Below are 14800 nucleotides of genomic sequence, written 5' to 3'. Positions count from 1 at the left end.
TTGCATTGTCAGTTTATTGTCCTCGTGGAATTAGACTGAGCTCACCAAACTCCTTTCAAATGGGATACTACCAGCCATTAAATGGTAACAACTGTCAGTTTCTACCAATCTGGGCAAGTTTTGAACCAAACAACTAGAGAGAGAAGGCTTTTTATCGTGTTACCTATCCCCGACATATTCACTCTTACTCAGCCCATACTTCTGACATTATATGCCTTTTTACTTGCCAGATCCATCTCTATTGTACAATGTACCTTGTTCTAACTTCCAAATACACAGAAAGATCCTAGTTAACCATTATCTTCAACAAAACTGGTCATTGCCAAAGAATAACCAATGTTTGGCAGAAATTCTAAGATTCCAACAGCTAACTGGACATCAATTGATGAGAAACCTGCACATTAGGGTAAATGCTGTCTTTTGGAATTAGGCTAAATATCAAGTACTCCTGTCCAATCTGCCTTTGGATTGGTCATTGGTAGCATCAGCTTCCAGTAATGCATTGATTATTCTTTAGTTAGTACTATTAACAGAAAGTAAGAGGCTTAATTTTGTTGGAGAAAAGCGCTTGTCCTGTTAATTTCTTTTCAGTGGTCAATACATAGCATTTGACTTAAGAGATAACTGACAGAGAATTTATTCTGAATAACTAAAACAGTTACCTACATTTCAGCCAATAGGATCTCCTTGCTATCAGCTTTGGAAATGCAAGATATAAAGTGTGTTCTAATTTGTAATATTTTAATCTTGTTAATTTAGAGTAGGAAACAAACCTTTTCATACAATATACTTGACAAGCATCTATTACAGCATTCCCCAGAAGCAAATTTCCAGTGTTTTCTTACAGAATGCCTTATTAAAAAGTTAATGAAAACAGAGTGTATCTTTGACAGATAAAATTACAAAATTAATGGAACAGGATAATCCATTGAGAGATTCAGCAAAACATACCATACTAAGAATCACATGCAAAGGAATAAGAAAAGGCACTTACATTTTTGAAAAGGGAAATGAATGGTAGTAATGATCACAGTTGCCAACTTTCACGTGGTAAATAAGCAGTCCGACTTTCACAATAAGCCAAAAATCAAGCTAATCCCATTTCAAAACAAGGCTAAAACAAGCAAATCCCTAAGAACCCCAATACTCTGTGACTAAATCCCCCCAGTGTGCAGTCTGGGACTGTGGTGGGCCGCTGTGCACCCTTGACTCTCTCTCTCTTCTTGCCACTTGCCCCTGCTTGCTGGGAGCTGATCCAAAAAAAACCCCCAAGCTGCAACAAGCTGCAAGCCAGAAACTAGCCAACAAGCAACAAACAAGCCTATAAAGCCAAAAACAAGCCCAATGTTTGCATTTTTTTTCATGGGTTTAGCATGATTGCCAATGATATGTTTTGGAATTTTTTTCTCCCTATTATTAAATTATATCTTCCAGAAGCATCTGTCAGGATTGGGGCCCCTTTGTGTTACATGTTTTACAAACACAAATGAAGATAGAGTTCCTACCCAAAGAAAATTCATTTTTATGTTCTACTTATAGTCAGAAGTACATTCATTGGATTTGAATACTAAGTAAAATTACAGCTATGCTCACCAACATTATATGCATGGAATTTTGTTACTATAGGAATTTCATTTCAATAAAGCACTATAAAATCATATTTACATAGTTTATTTGCAATTGCATTTCTTGTTTCTTATGCATTTCTATTATTACCACTTAATAACATTTGCTTTGTCCATGGAGAATTGATAGAATGTCACAAAGCAGTAATCATTTTCTAGTTCGTGAAGTAAGACTTAATTGGTATTTTATTTTCACTTTAGACTATTAAAAGAGTTCCGTGGAGCTTCAAAGCTTGTGTCTTTCACCTACAGAAGTTGGTCCAATAAACGATATTACCTCACTCACCTTGTCTACTTTTCATACAGTTTTTCTGCTATCCTCTTCTGAAATTAATTGAAACAGGCAATGCAATTCCATTTAGTGGTATTACAAAACATTTGAGAGCAAGAGAGAGAGAGAAAAAAAAATAGTTTTATGTCCTGATTTTGCTGCAGTAGAAGTCAATGGCTGAACTCCAATTGACTTTGAATTGATTTGGCCTTTGGTCTTCAATAGATAAATGGATACACACCAATACATAGCAAGCAAATTTCCAATCAAAGAGGAAGATATTTTTTGTATAATCTGCAAATCTTATGGCTATCCAAATACCTGCAGATGCATGTTTTCTATTGGTCCAATTCTTACCAAAAGGGATATTTGGTTTTCATTTTATTTGGTGATATTCTGCCGCTCTTTAAATGCTTTTACATAATTTCCTTACTGAATTATTGAACAAGAATCTTATTTCCATAATTTTCATGGATAAAACACTTGTAGATTAGAACTATTAAGTTTGTCTGCAGACTTGGTATGCGCTAAAAGAAGATAATATAATAAACCACAACCTTTGTGGCTTGCATTAGACATGGCATTGAGACTGTGACATTCCCATTGTGTCTCTATCTTTGGCATAGAGACATGGCACTAACGATTCATGTTTTCATGCTTATTGAATATCCCCTCATTTTCTTAAAAGAATCTTTTGGCCACCTGGCTTCAAAACAGGTATGTCCCTTTTTCCTATACCTCATTAGGAGCTTACGCAGGAAGAGTGTGGCTGATTCAATCTTCCTGTCAAACCCATCTTTAAAAGTGCTACTTAAGAAAGTTTAATGCTTAGCTTGCGTACCTGAGCTCAGATGGGGAAAAAAGACAGAACATTCTTGGTTTCTCAGAAGCAAAATCCCTAAAGTTTCTTGATGACATCAGAATCCACTTCATTTATCTAAATTCCTCTTAGAAAATACTTACAGTATCTCAGATATTAAAGTAATGTGTGCCTGCACAATATTGTGGATAAATCAATCTTTTTCTTGTTTTCTTGGAGTGAAATATTCTGGTTATACAGTATAGGCTTTTTCTTACCCATCTGATGGTACCTATTCCGGCAAAATTTCATTGGAGTTGATAAGACTTCTAGCCCATGTAGAAACCTGCAAATCAGCCCTTTTATGTAAATAGGGTTGTCTGACACTTTCAGCTTTTCACATCTAGGTCTCAGCCTTCCAAAAAACTGATGGAATCCTCCTGTTGTGGGGAGTTGCCAGCAGTCTACTGTCCTTTTGCTTCTGTTCTACTATTACATACTGTATTGTTAGTAGCCAAAGTTTTCAATATTTGTTTCTTGAGTCAGGAATCCTTGCTCTGTATTACATCTTATTTGTTATGATTCTATCAAAGTGGCTCTTCAGGCCAGAGACTCAAAATATTTAAGATTCTGCTTTCTAAACCAGTGTCTTATTGGTGTGCTGAAGGCCATCCCGTTTTACATTAATCTTTTCCAGGATACCTTGAATAGAATGGTCAGGGGAGAACTGCTCTTCTGTGAAAGAATGTGTGCCCTCTGCAGAGTGAATTGGTTACGAGTCACGGTCTGGGGATTTTTACATCCTGATAAGGCATAAACAACAAGTAAATGAGATAAATACTGAGGCTGAGATTTTCAAAGTCAAATAGGAGATTTAGCCACAAAAACACAACTGAAAATGTGGAAGTTTTGTAACTAAAACTCTCAGCTGACAGCCCATATGATGTATAAAAAGGGGCACGATTACAGATGATCTGAATGGAAGTAAAAAAAAACAAACTCCACAAAGTTATTTTTTGACTTCCTTACATAATACTGGACTTCTAGTGTAGCCTGCATGAGTTTAGTTTGCATATTAAATACACAGATTTAATCAATCACTTCCTACACTACCTATCTGAGTAGTTCTAATACCCTTACCACTGTAGTATCTGAGTGCCTAGAGCCTGCTCTAGACTGTCAAGTTTTAAGCATTCAAAAATTAATAGCAAATTAAAGAATAAGAAAAATAGTTAGTCTTCTATGGTTCCAGCTAATGTGACTATATATCCCAAAAGAAAAGATTATATACACAAGTTAGGGAGTGTTTGCAAACATTACTGTTTAATGTGTGCACCTTATCAACATACATTGATTTTAAACACATCCTTTAGTTTAAATAGCTTTGATTTTCTGCCTGGGAGACAAAAGAGAACATTAATAGCCATTACTTATTGAGTTTACAAACTTGTACATTAGTTCATCTACAATGATCCTTTGGTTGTTACACCTTAAGATATTCCAAAGAATACTAAAGATGCTACCCCTCCGAAGCGTAAGAGGTATACTCAGTGTAAGTAAATGTTTGCTATTAATTAAGTTCTGCTACTTGATGTCATTCTTTATAAAACAATGAAGTTCTTGCAAAGCTACCAAAAAATAACAATATCTAGTGTGTCAATTTATTACCTGCCTAAAAATCATTATTTCCTTGTGGCAACAGAGTCAAATTCATGACATTATTTATAAGCTACGAAAAATTATCTTTGCAGGGACACGTGACAAAACCTTCAATTCCTAAATGAATCCAACAAAAATTCTCCATTGGGATGAGACTTTGCACTTGATCTCTCAGCCTTAAAGTAAGTTTTGAGCAGGTTAATTGTGAGAGTGGCTTAAAATTGAGAGGCATGTTCTGCCTATGTATAACCTGCCTATTACTGCAATGCATTCCTGCAAACCTGGTTGAGTGGTTGCATTTTACCTGTATGCAGATCACTAGAATCTTTTGATGGGTCATAGGTCAAACTGAGATCTTACTGCAATTCTTGGAAGAACTACCCTATAAATGTCATGTCACGACCTTCAACTTCAATTTTAAGTCTGACTGCTCATTCAGGATGGCATTATTATATATTGCTATTTATTGTTATTAAACACAATTCCTTTTGACTTTGCCAAATTTTCACCATTCACCCTGATATTTTCCATGTCATGTATCTACCTGAGGCTGATTTTAATGTTTATTTTTAAGTTTCAGCAAAAATGATTCAGCCATTTCTCAGAAAAAGATTAGGGAAAAATACATTATTTTGACTTTGTTTTTTAAAAAAAAAAAATCTTACCTCTGTTTTACAAAGAATCTGCCACACCTCCTAGTGTCAAGGAGGTGCCTTTTGCTGTTCCTGGTTTTTTTGGCCAAGTTACATGCCTTTGAAAAATCTCAGTTCACACATACTAAGTAGAGACTTGTTAGAGTATGGCAGCTACCATTTTTTCACATTTCTGCCTGCCCTTAGCCTGCTCCATGCCAGGGCTGCAGGGTCCGACCAGGAATTTCCCTACAATTGTTGTCCCCAGCTGCTGAGGGCTATTGTGGTACTAGGCACATGAATTGAGATCAGGAAGCCTATCTTTCCTGTACTCACAGTGTCTACTCTGCTGGCTCCAAGGCATTGTGGAGAAGGAAATAGCCTGATTCACATGTAGAGGGGACAACAGCTGCACCTGGGGTGGGAAAAGGTGGGACAGAGGAGAGAGTAGTTTGGGACATGGTGCCTGATAGAGTTGGGGATGGATTTGGACTTGGAGCTGTGGGAAGAAACTGGATCTGGCTGGAGAAAGAGCTTCTACTGGGACCTAGGAGATACTAGGACTGGTAGGGCAAGGCGATTAGGAGCTGTGGAAGCCTAAACAGGGGTGGGGGACTGGCTGACAATGGGGGATGGAAGAGACTGAAATTGGATGAGGATCTGGGGGGGTGGAGACTGGGACTTGGAGATAAAGCCAGCAGGGGAGACTAGGACTGTCTGGGCAAGGAGACTGTGACTTGGATAAGTCTGAGGAGTGGAGACGTATTCAGATGAGAAACTGGTGGGGAGAGGATTGGAACAAGGACAAGCTGGACAAGGACAAGGACGGGGTAGGAAAGGTCAGGCTTCAGTGGAGCAGGGGTAGAAGGGTATTTCCCAAACAGCCGACACTCCCTTCCAGAACCAGGAATGAATCCCAATATTCCTGAATCTCACCATTCCTCTGTTGGAGGATGTCTTATCTCTGTTTGGTGCTAGTTAATGGGATGGCACCCTTCTACTGTTATCAGTTATACACTTACATCAAGTAGCATAGGTCTGTATTGTGGATCTAAAGGTTCCAATGTTGCTGACAACCTATGTGGGTGGCTATATGATGGGATTTCTGTTATTTTCAGTTTGCTTTTTTTTAAACCTAGGACATGATGCACACAAAATATGAAGAAAGTACATTAAAGTTGCAAAGTCAAGCATTCAGGTTGGGAAATGCCAGAATTATGGTTGCCTGTGCAAACTGAATTTGGCCCCTTTGTGCACATGCCTTATCATTAACACTAAGCGGGAACTAGAATTTCTGTGCTGTGGAAAATTTAGCATTTCCAAAACAAATTTCATTCCAAATCAGCTGGGAAGTCCACGATGCTGGCCACCTGTAAAGACACGCAACCTGGATGGTTGGCACCTTGGAGACCCAGCCATGCAGGGGGATGGCCAATCCATTCACCTGCGTGCCTGTGAGAGGGGCAGCCAGGGAAGCCAGCTATTTGGGGAGCCAACCCCCCAAGAAGAGTGAGATCTTGAGAAGCCTACTAAGTGGGCAGCTGGTAAGTAGACAGGCTGGCAGGAAACCAGGCCGGCCTGCCTGCTTGGTTTCTGCCAAATGTTCTGATGGATCAACATTTTCTTGTGGTGGAATGTTTTGTTTCTGTTGAATGAAAATTTTCCTGCAGAACAGTTTTCTGTGGGAAAATGCTGAATCAGCTTTAATTATGATATAATCTTTAATTGCATGCGCACATTAATTTTTCCACAGGACCCCTGCTTCATTCAGCACACAGGATGGATCTGCTCTAAGGATGAATCGGGGTTGTGTAATAAAGGGTGTTTTTTTCTAAAAGATCCTTGGCTTATTTGTTGCAGACTTTTAGAAAGTGTGTTGTGAATGAAGCAGGGGACTGAAGAAAGAGAGAGGAAAGTCTCATGGCTAAGGCAGTTGAATGCCACCTTGGGGAATTGCATTCTACTCCTGCATTTGACATAGGTACTTTTGTGTGATGCTGGGCAAATCACTTAAACCAGACCTTTTACAGATGCCCACTGGACAGTTAGTGGCTAACTTGAGACCTGAGGCTTGATTTGTAGAAGGGCTTCACACTCACAACTGCAATTGAAGTAAATGGCAGTTGTGCTTTGAACATAAACTGCTTTATAATTTTAAGTACTCTCAAAAATCAGGGACTAAAGTATCTCAAATTCAGCACCCAAAATTGTGTACATTTTGACCTTAATTTCTCTGTGCCTCAGTTCTCCACAGGCAGGACAATACTATCCCTTCTCCTCTTAAATGTGTAATGAAGATAATTTAAGCAATGTTTGTGAAGCACTCAGATACTATAGCAATGAGTACCATACAACAGTCCACAAGGAATTTTTTTATTCTGTCTTCAGAGCAGAGTTTGAACAGTACGCAGTAAATAGCGCATGGGGCCACCCATTGAACAATGAGGATAAAACAAAATCTCAAGTAGCTGCTCATTGAGTGAGCACTGTCCATCTTGTGCACTGAATGAGCTCTGTGAAAAAACAGTATGTATTTATGTAATTAAAGACTGAATCATAATTAGAACTGTCAAAACATTTCCACCAGAAAAATGCTAATTCTATGAAATTGAAACATTTAATTGGAAAGTTTTGATTTCAATAATTACGTGTTGATTTTGATGAAATGTTTCTTTCAATAAGACAAAATGGTTCATTTTGATTTTATCATTTTTTATAGATAACATAATGTGAAAAATTATAATAAAGTTGAAACCTTTCACAACCTGAACTTCATAGATGTTCTGACCAGAGAAGGAGGGGAAGACAAGAGGTCTGTATCTCCATGCCTGTGTCCAGAGCAATGAATGAGATGTGAATCTATGATTCCTGCTATATTCCTCCTTGTGTGTCACTTTTCATCTCCATGTTATTCCACCTATTTCTCTCTTATTTCTCCTTTTGCCTTCTGTCTAGTCAGCACAAGCTTAACCTTGTAACACTTTGCTATGATAAGTTTGGCAAGCTCAAAACAATTTTTTCTAATTCCAGGAGTGGCTAGTCATATTCTCTCTCAGTATTTACATGGTCCTAATCAGGGCTTGCATCCTAAAATAAGAAGTGCCAAAACCACAGAGGTGATGTAAAGTTGCTCTGAATGGGGGGGCTGAAGTGCATACTTGGGGGAAGGGCAGTGGGAAGCCCTGAGAGGGAGCAGAGGGGAGTTGGAAGATGGGGCAGTGGAGGAGTTGGTGGAGGTTGAGGAGAGCAGGGGGTAATTTCCCACAAAGCCCATCCTGTCTCCACCTCCCCCCTACTTTTACCTGGTATGTGGGGTTGGGTGGGCTCTACTGTCTGTCAAGATCCTGACATTGCTAGCCTCTGGCTCCATGCCAGATGCTCTGCAACTTCAGCCCCCATGTTCCAAGGCCTAGTCCCAGCTGCATTATCCTGGGGTACCTCCATATTGATCCACTATCAAGTGCTCCATGCTCAGTACCAGCACTGGCACCTGTTGGCTTGGAGGACACCCTGCAGCTGGGGAGGGAAAGGGGCTGCCTGGCCCAGGACTGGTTCCCCTCACTGGGCACTAGTGCTAGGGTCCCATACCTGGAGGCTGGGAAGTGGGTATAATTAGCAGAGGTACCGGATGCTGTTCCAGTCCCCTAAAAACTTCCAGAATGGCCTTCTGGTGTGACTTGAGTGCTGGTTCTAATCATTATAGTATCTGAATATCTCACAATTTAATGGATTTTATTCCCCCACTGCCCCTGTTAGAAAGGAAGTTCCATCCCCCTTTAACAGGTGGGGAACAGAGGTACAGAGTATATGGGGTGATTTTCCCAATATCAGACAGGGAAGTCTGTGGCTCAACTGGGAATTGTAGCGAAGACAGGGGTCCTCTCCACTAGACCATCCTTTCTACCTTGGTTTGTGTGCTGTGCCCTAGCTCTTCCAGTTCCAACTATAGGTGCCGACTCCATGGATGCTCAGGGGCTCAAGCACCCATGGAGAAAAAATAGGGGTTGCTCAGCACCCACAGGGCTGGCCGGGGTTACTGTTCTGGTGGTCTTGGGGCTAGCTACCAATCAGCTGTTCAGCAGCTGGCCCTAAGCTCCCAGCAGCTGCCTTGCGGATCAGCTGTTGATTGGGACTTGCCTTGCCCCCACACTCACTCCTCTCTGCCCCCTCCTCCCCTCATTGCCTTAAGGCAGGAGAGGGCAGAAAGGAGCTGGTGCTGGGGGAGAGGTGCTCAGGGGAGGGGGTGGAGTGGGGGCAGGACGAGGTGGAGCGGGGATGGGGCCCCAGGGGAGGGGGCAAAGCCAGTGTGGGGCACCCACCGGCAAAACAAAAAGTTAGTGCCTACTAAACTGTAAGAATCATAAAAGCTGCACTTTTCTCTATCTTGTGTTTCCCCCTCACCCCATTTGTGTGCATTTGTCTTAAATACAGGATCGAATTTTAACAACAAAACCTAAGAGCTACCATTTAAAATGAGCTCTCTTTCCCAGCAATAACCGCTGATGCAGTTTAAGACATTTTCAAGGAAGATATTTCACCTTTAAAAGATTGTACACAAAGAGAGAGAGTTAAAAAACGAAGTAACTCTTCATTTTAAGTTTTAATATTTTCCCTCTTGCTTTTATTTTGTGTGCTTAATAAATATCAAGAAAAATGATTTTGTTTGGTGGTTTACAAGATACAAAATTGAGATCCTGGCAACAGAACTCCAAAACTAAACTGCTGGCATTAGCAAGAGTAATAAAAATGATTACTTAAAATTTATAAACCTCTGAAAAACTCTCTTGATTTTTACAACAAAGGGATTTGAAAATTTTGTTTACTTATCTTCAGTTCCCCACAGTACTGTATCAGGGACAAGTATATTCAGTTCTTCAAGGTTTGATGCTAACCAAAATATTAGAGGTGTATTTCAGAGCAAACATTCCAGTGATTCTCCAAATAAGTCTAGATTTGAAACTTATATACGATACAAATGTCCTTTCACACTTTACATTTTTTATTTTTTTTAGAAATGTTTGCTAAATTACCATCAGCTAATTCAAAGATTATCTGACTCAGATTTTTACAAGGAAGTTTCTTCCAGTGCTTAATCTGACATATTTTTTGAAACTAGGATTAGACCAAATTTATAATCACCTAACAGCACTTCTCATGGCAGGTTGGTGCAGAAATGATGGCATTAAGATATGACAGCATTTTTCTTATTGTGATATTCACACAAGTAGGAGCTTCCCACTTATGTTTTCCAAGATAAGTTTGTTGATCTGTAAATCAGAACTGATTTTTGTGTAGATCCTCTTACTTCCAATCTCAGAGCAATCATTCCTGTTGTTATAAATATATAGCAAATATTTTTGTGTACCTTGTTTTTTCCCCTTGTAAAATACAGAAATTTCTGAACTCTAGAGAGCCTGCTATATGTTTTATGAAAATGTCACAGATCTAATACAACATGAAAGACTTGAGTAGTTTTTTTAAAATTTTACTGGTTGACCCACAAGGTGGCACTAAAGAGAAAAGTGACAATTTTCCTAATAAAATGTGAAAACCAAAGCCAGCATGCCATATGCTGAATCAATATTATGTTAATTAGAAACATGCTTCCTTCATTGTCAATTAAATTTTATTTTGTGAAAGTCCTTAAAGCTACATAATTGCAAAAATGGTTCATTTTCCCCAACCCTCAACTCAAAAGTTAAATGTTAAAGAAAATAAGAAAGATCTAGGTAATTTACTAATCATAATTCCAGAATCTCAGATATGAAAATTGTGACCAAACTGTAGTTAAATAATGTATTTTCTGCTCTAAGAAAGAAAGGAATTCAAATGAGTAAAAAAACAAAAAGGCTTAAACTTTCTTTAAAAATAGTCACTTTTGATACCAACACAAATTTATTGCAGGTGATTCCACACCACAAATGATTTATTCCCGATATCTAAATATTATTTATATAATATTTGGATTGGTCATTTTTTTCACTAGTATGTAAGATCATCATCATTCTACTCTTTTAAAATAATCCATTTATAAATTGTACAGATATTTAATTAAGAATGTTGTATACTTAGGGAATTCAATTCTGGACCCTCAGAAGTCAATGGGAATTTTGTCACTGGAGTCAAAGAGTTTTGACATTAACTTCACAAGGACAGGATTTCACCCAGGGTCTCTGAAAATGACCCTCCTATTGAACTCAGAGCTAAAACAGGAGGGCAGATTAAGTTTCCCAGCAGGAAATATAGCATTTGCTTCCAGTCTTGACTGGTTCTGAGATCTCAGACCTTAACGTTATAACATTATAACGTTATAACATTATAAATAAAGAAAATCTATTTTAGGTAACTTCTAGAGGCTTCTAAGTTGTCTAGTTATAATTTTTTGCTCCCATGTGAGACTTGCATTGATGGATACACAGTACTACCAAGGATGTCAGTCCTCACAGGCAGAGGGATCTTAAAATGATACTAATACATTAAAAAAAAACTCTTTTAAAATGATTCTGAAATAGTGATACTATAACAGGAGTCAGCAACCTTTCAGAAGTAGTGTTCTGAGTCTTCATTTATTCACTCTGATGTATGGTTTCGTGTGCCATTTTAACCTTTTTAGAAGGTCTCTTTCTATAAGCCTATAATATATAACTAAACTATTGTTGTATGTAAAGTAAATAAGGTTTTTAAAATGTTTACAAAGCTTCATTTTAAATTAAAATGCAGAGCCCCCCCGGACTGGTGGCCAGGACCCGGGGTGTGAGTGCCACTGAAAATCAGCTTGCGAGCCGCCAGTTGCCTAACCCTGTTCTATAAGATTAGTGGTATATACAGAATACCTGATGATGTAGCATGGGACCTACTATAATGTATTAGCTGTACAATTTATCATTTGATGTTTAATCAAGCATTACTGGCAGACTTAGGACCCTCTGTTTGCAAAATCCCCAATGACCTCAATAGGATCCCATGTGTAGAAAACTGTCAAGATAGGGCCCGACATCTATTCGTGATGGTCAGTTACATAGTTATACATTTTATAAATTGATGATATTATCTTATTGTTTAATGCTGCTGATGTGCTAATAAAATGTATCACTGAAAACATAAAACAACTTTATACAAATCCTGCACCTATGTTAGCTACCATGTTTGTGGCATCCATTGCACCAGCGCTGCAACAGCTGCTCGGAAAAGAGAGTGGGAAAGACTTTAATCCATTAATCATGCAGGTTATTCAGCCAATTCATTTAACTCATTTTATCCAATCAATTTACCAGAGTTCTGTGGAGATGGGGAAGTGGTGTCAGGGATGATGTTGGCAGTCCTTAGTCCCATCTCTGCACACAGGCAGCCTTTCGGTGTTGGTTCTTTTCCACAGATCAGAGCAGATATGGAGGCCACATCCTCCTGAAGTGACAGAGCAGGCCTTTTTAGACGCCGTGCTGCTCTCCCCAATCGAGGGCGGGGGGAGGAAGGGACTGAAGAGGAACCCTAATCACAGCCTGTCCTTTCTGTACCTGTTAGGCTATTGCTCCTGGCTGGGCATCCAACTAAGCGGTCGAAATAAAACAAAGATTCACAGACTGACATTTGGGTCGTGGAATGTCAGAACTCTTCTTGACCAAGGCCAAAGTCCGGAATGAAGATCAGCCCTTACTGATCTATGAGGTATAACATAGATGTTGCTGCCATCAGTGAGACCAGACATGCTGATGAGTCCCACCTTAAGGAGGTGGGAGCAGGCCATTCCTACTACTGGACTGACAAGACCAAAGACGAGCAATGACAGTCAGGGGTAGGGTTCATCATATAGTCTGACACTGCCTGCAAGCTTGACTTGCTCACCAAGGGAATCAATGACCAAGTTACAGTGCTCTGCATGCACTTGTCCAGAGTCCAGTTCACAACCATCATCAGTGCTTATGGGGTGACAATGACTCTCACAGACGAATTCAAGGAGGTATTTTATGAAGATCTCAGCAGGGTCATCGATATGCCTCACCAGGACAAATTCATTGTCCTTGGAGACTTTAATACTCCTGTGGGAGCCAACAGTGACATGTGGAGCAGGTTGCTAAGCTATCATGGCATTGGAAGGTCACACTCCAATGGCCAACTACTTCTCTCCAAGTGTGCAGAGTTCAATCTCACTATTACCCACACAGTCATCCAAGAGACCAACAAATATAAGACAACATGGATGCAACCCATGTCAAAACAGTGGCACACGCTGGACTATGTAATTGTGCAGTCTAAAAACATTAAAATGTGTGCATCACCCATTCTTCAAGAGATGGCAAATGCTGGTCAGACTATCAGCTTGTGAGAAGCATCAGGTTGCTATACTCACAAAAGTACGCCAGAAGATGCCTCAAACCACCTAAGATGATCAATGTGACTGCCATGAAAGACCCCAGTATTCTATGTTAAATGACTTTCCTCTTCTGATTTGAATTATTCACTTTATAGGAAAGCAAACACATATACAATCCCCTTATCCCAGGGTCCTGAATCAGTGTCTGATCATGCAGGTTCCAATTCAGCCAAAGCGCTATAGGCATAGGCTCAGGTCCACCCCTATTCAGCATGTATCTAAATTTAAGCATATGCTTACATATTGTCCTGAACAGGGATAAACTTAAGCATGTGCTTAAGTACTTTACTGAACTGAAGCCTCAGTCCTTACACAGGGAATGCTTGAAATCAATAGATTTGCCTGAGTAAGAGCTGCAAGAGAATTGGGTACTTAATTGTTGTTTATTGATTATTTTTAAGATCATCTGTCTCTAAATCCATTCTAAGGCTGTAATGAAGTCTCTCCTTTTATTCTAAACTTTCTGGTAACTATTTCTTTTAAAAACAAAAGAGGATTAAAGCTATTTTGTATGAATGGGACATTTTGATAAATTACAAATCCACAATTCTTGTACATCAATATTACTATAGTAAAACAAATTAGGTAGCTGGAGCCCAAATTGTAAAAAATGCATTATTACAATAATTGTAGGAGTCCATAAATTTTTACTACCAGATGTGGTGGGAAAACAGATTCAACAGACACAGAAAAAGGCTCAGATGGGCCATGAAAATGATTAAAGAGAAGATGCTTCCGTATAGGAAGAGATTTAAAAGATCGGGACTCTTTAAATTTAGGGAGATGAATAAGAAGGAAGATGATGGAAGTCTACAAAACAGTGAATGGTATACAGAAGGTAAATCAGAAGCTTTTATTTTCTCTCTTTAATAACAAAAGAAATGTGATAGTCAATAAACCTGAAAATCAGCAAATTTAAAACTGATAAAAAGAAATACTGTATACAACTTGATCATAAGCTGGTTGTTTATAAGCTGACCCCCAAGATGGATAAGTAAAAATGGAAATTTTTTTTATAACACATTCATAAGCCGACACTATAATTCAGGGGTCAGCAAACTTTGACTCCTGGGCCATCAGGATAAGCTGCTGGTGGACTGAGATTGTCTGTTTACCTCGAGCATCCACAGGGACGGAGGTAACCTAATAAAACAAAGTGTCTGATAGCAGTTTTCAGGTATCTAAAAAGGTGTCATCGGGAGGAGGGAGAAAAACTTGTTCACCTTGGCCTCCAATGTTAGAACAAGAAGCAATGGGCTTAAACTGCAGCAAGGGAGATTTAGGGTTGGACATTAGGAAAAAGTTCCTAACTGTCAGGGTAGTTAAAACACTGGAATAGATTGCCTAGGAAGTTGTGGAATCTCCATCGCTGGAGATATTTAAGAGTAGGTAGATAAATGTCTATCAGGGATGTCTAGACAGTATTTGGTCCTGCCATGAGGG

The sequence above is a fragment of the Gopherus evgoodei genome, chromosome 1, assembly GCF_007399415.2.
Source record: "Gopherus evgoodei ecotype Sinaloan lineage chromosome 1, rGopEvg1_v1.p, whole genome shotgun sequence".
In the NCBI taxonomy this organism is placed as follows: domain Eukaryota; kingdom Metazoa; phylum Chordata; order Testudines; family Testudinidae; genus Gopherus; species Gopherus evgoodei.
The sequence above is the reverse complement of the archived record's forward strand: the minus strand, read 5'-3'. Positions refer to the sequence as shown.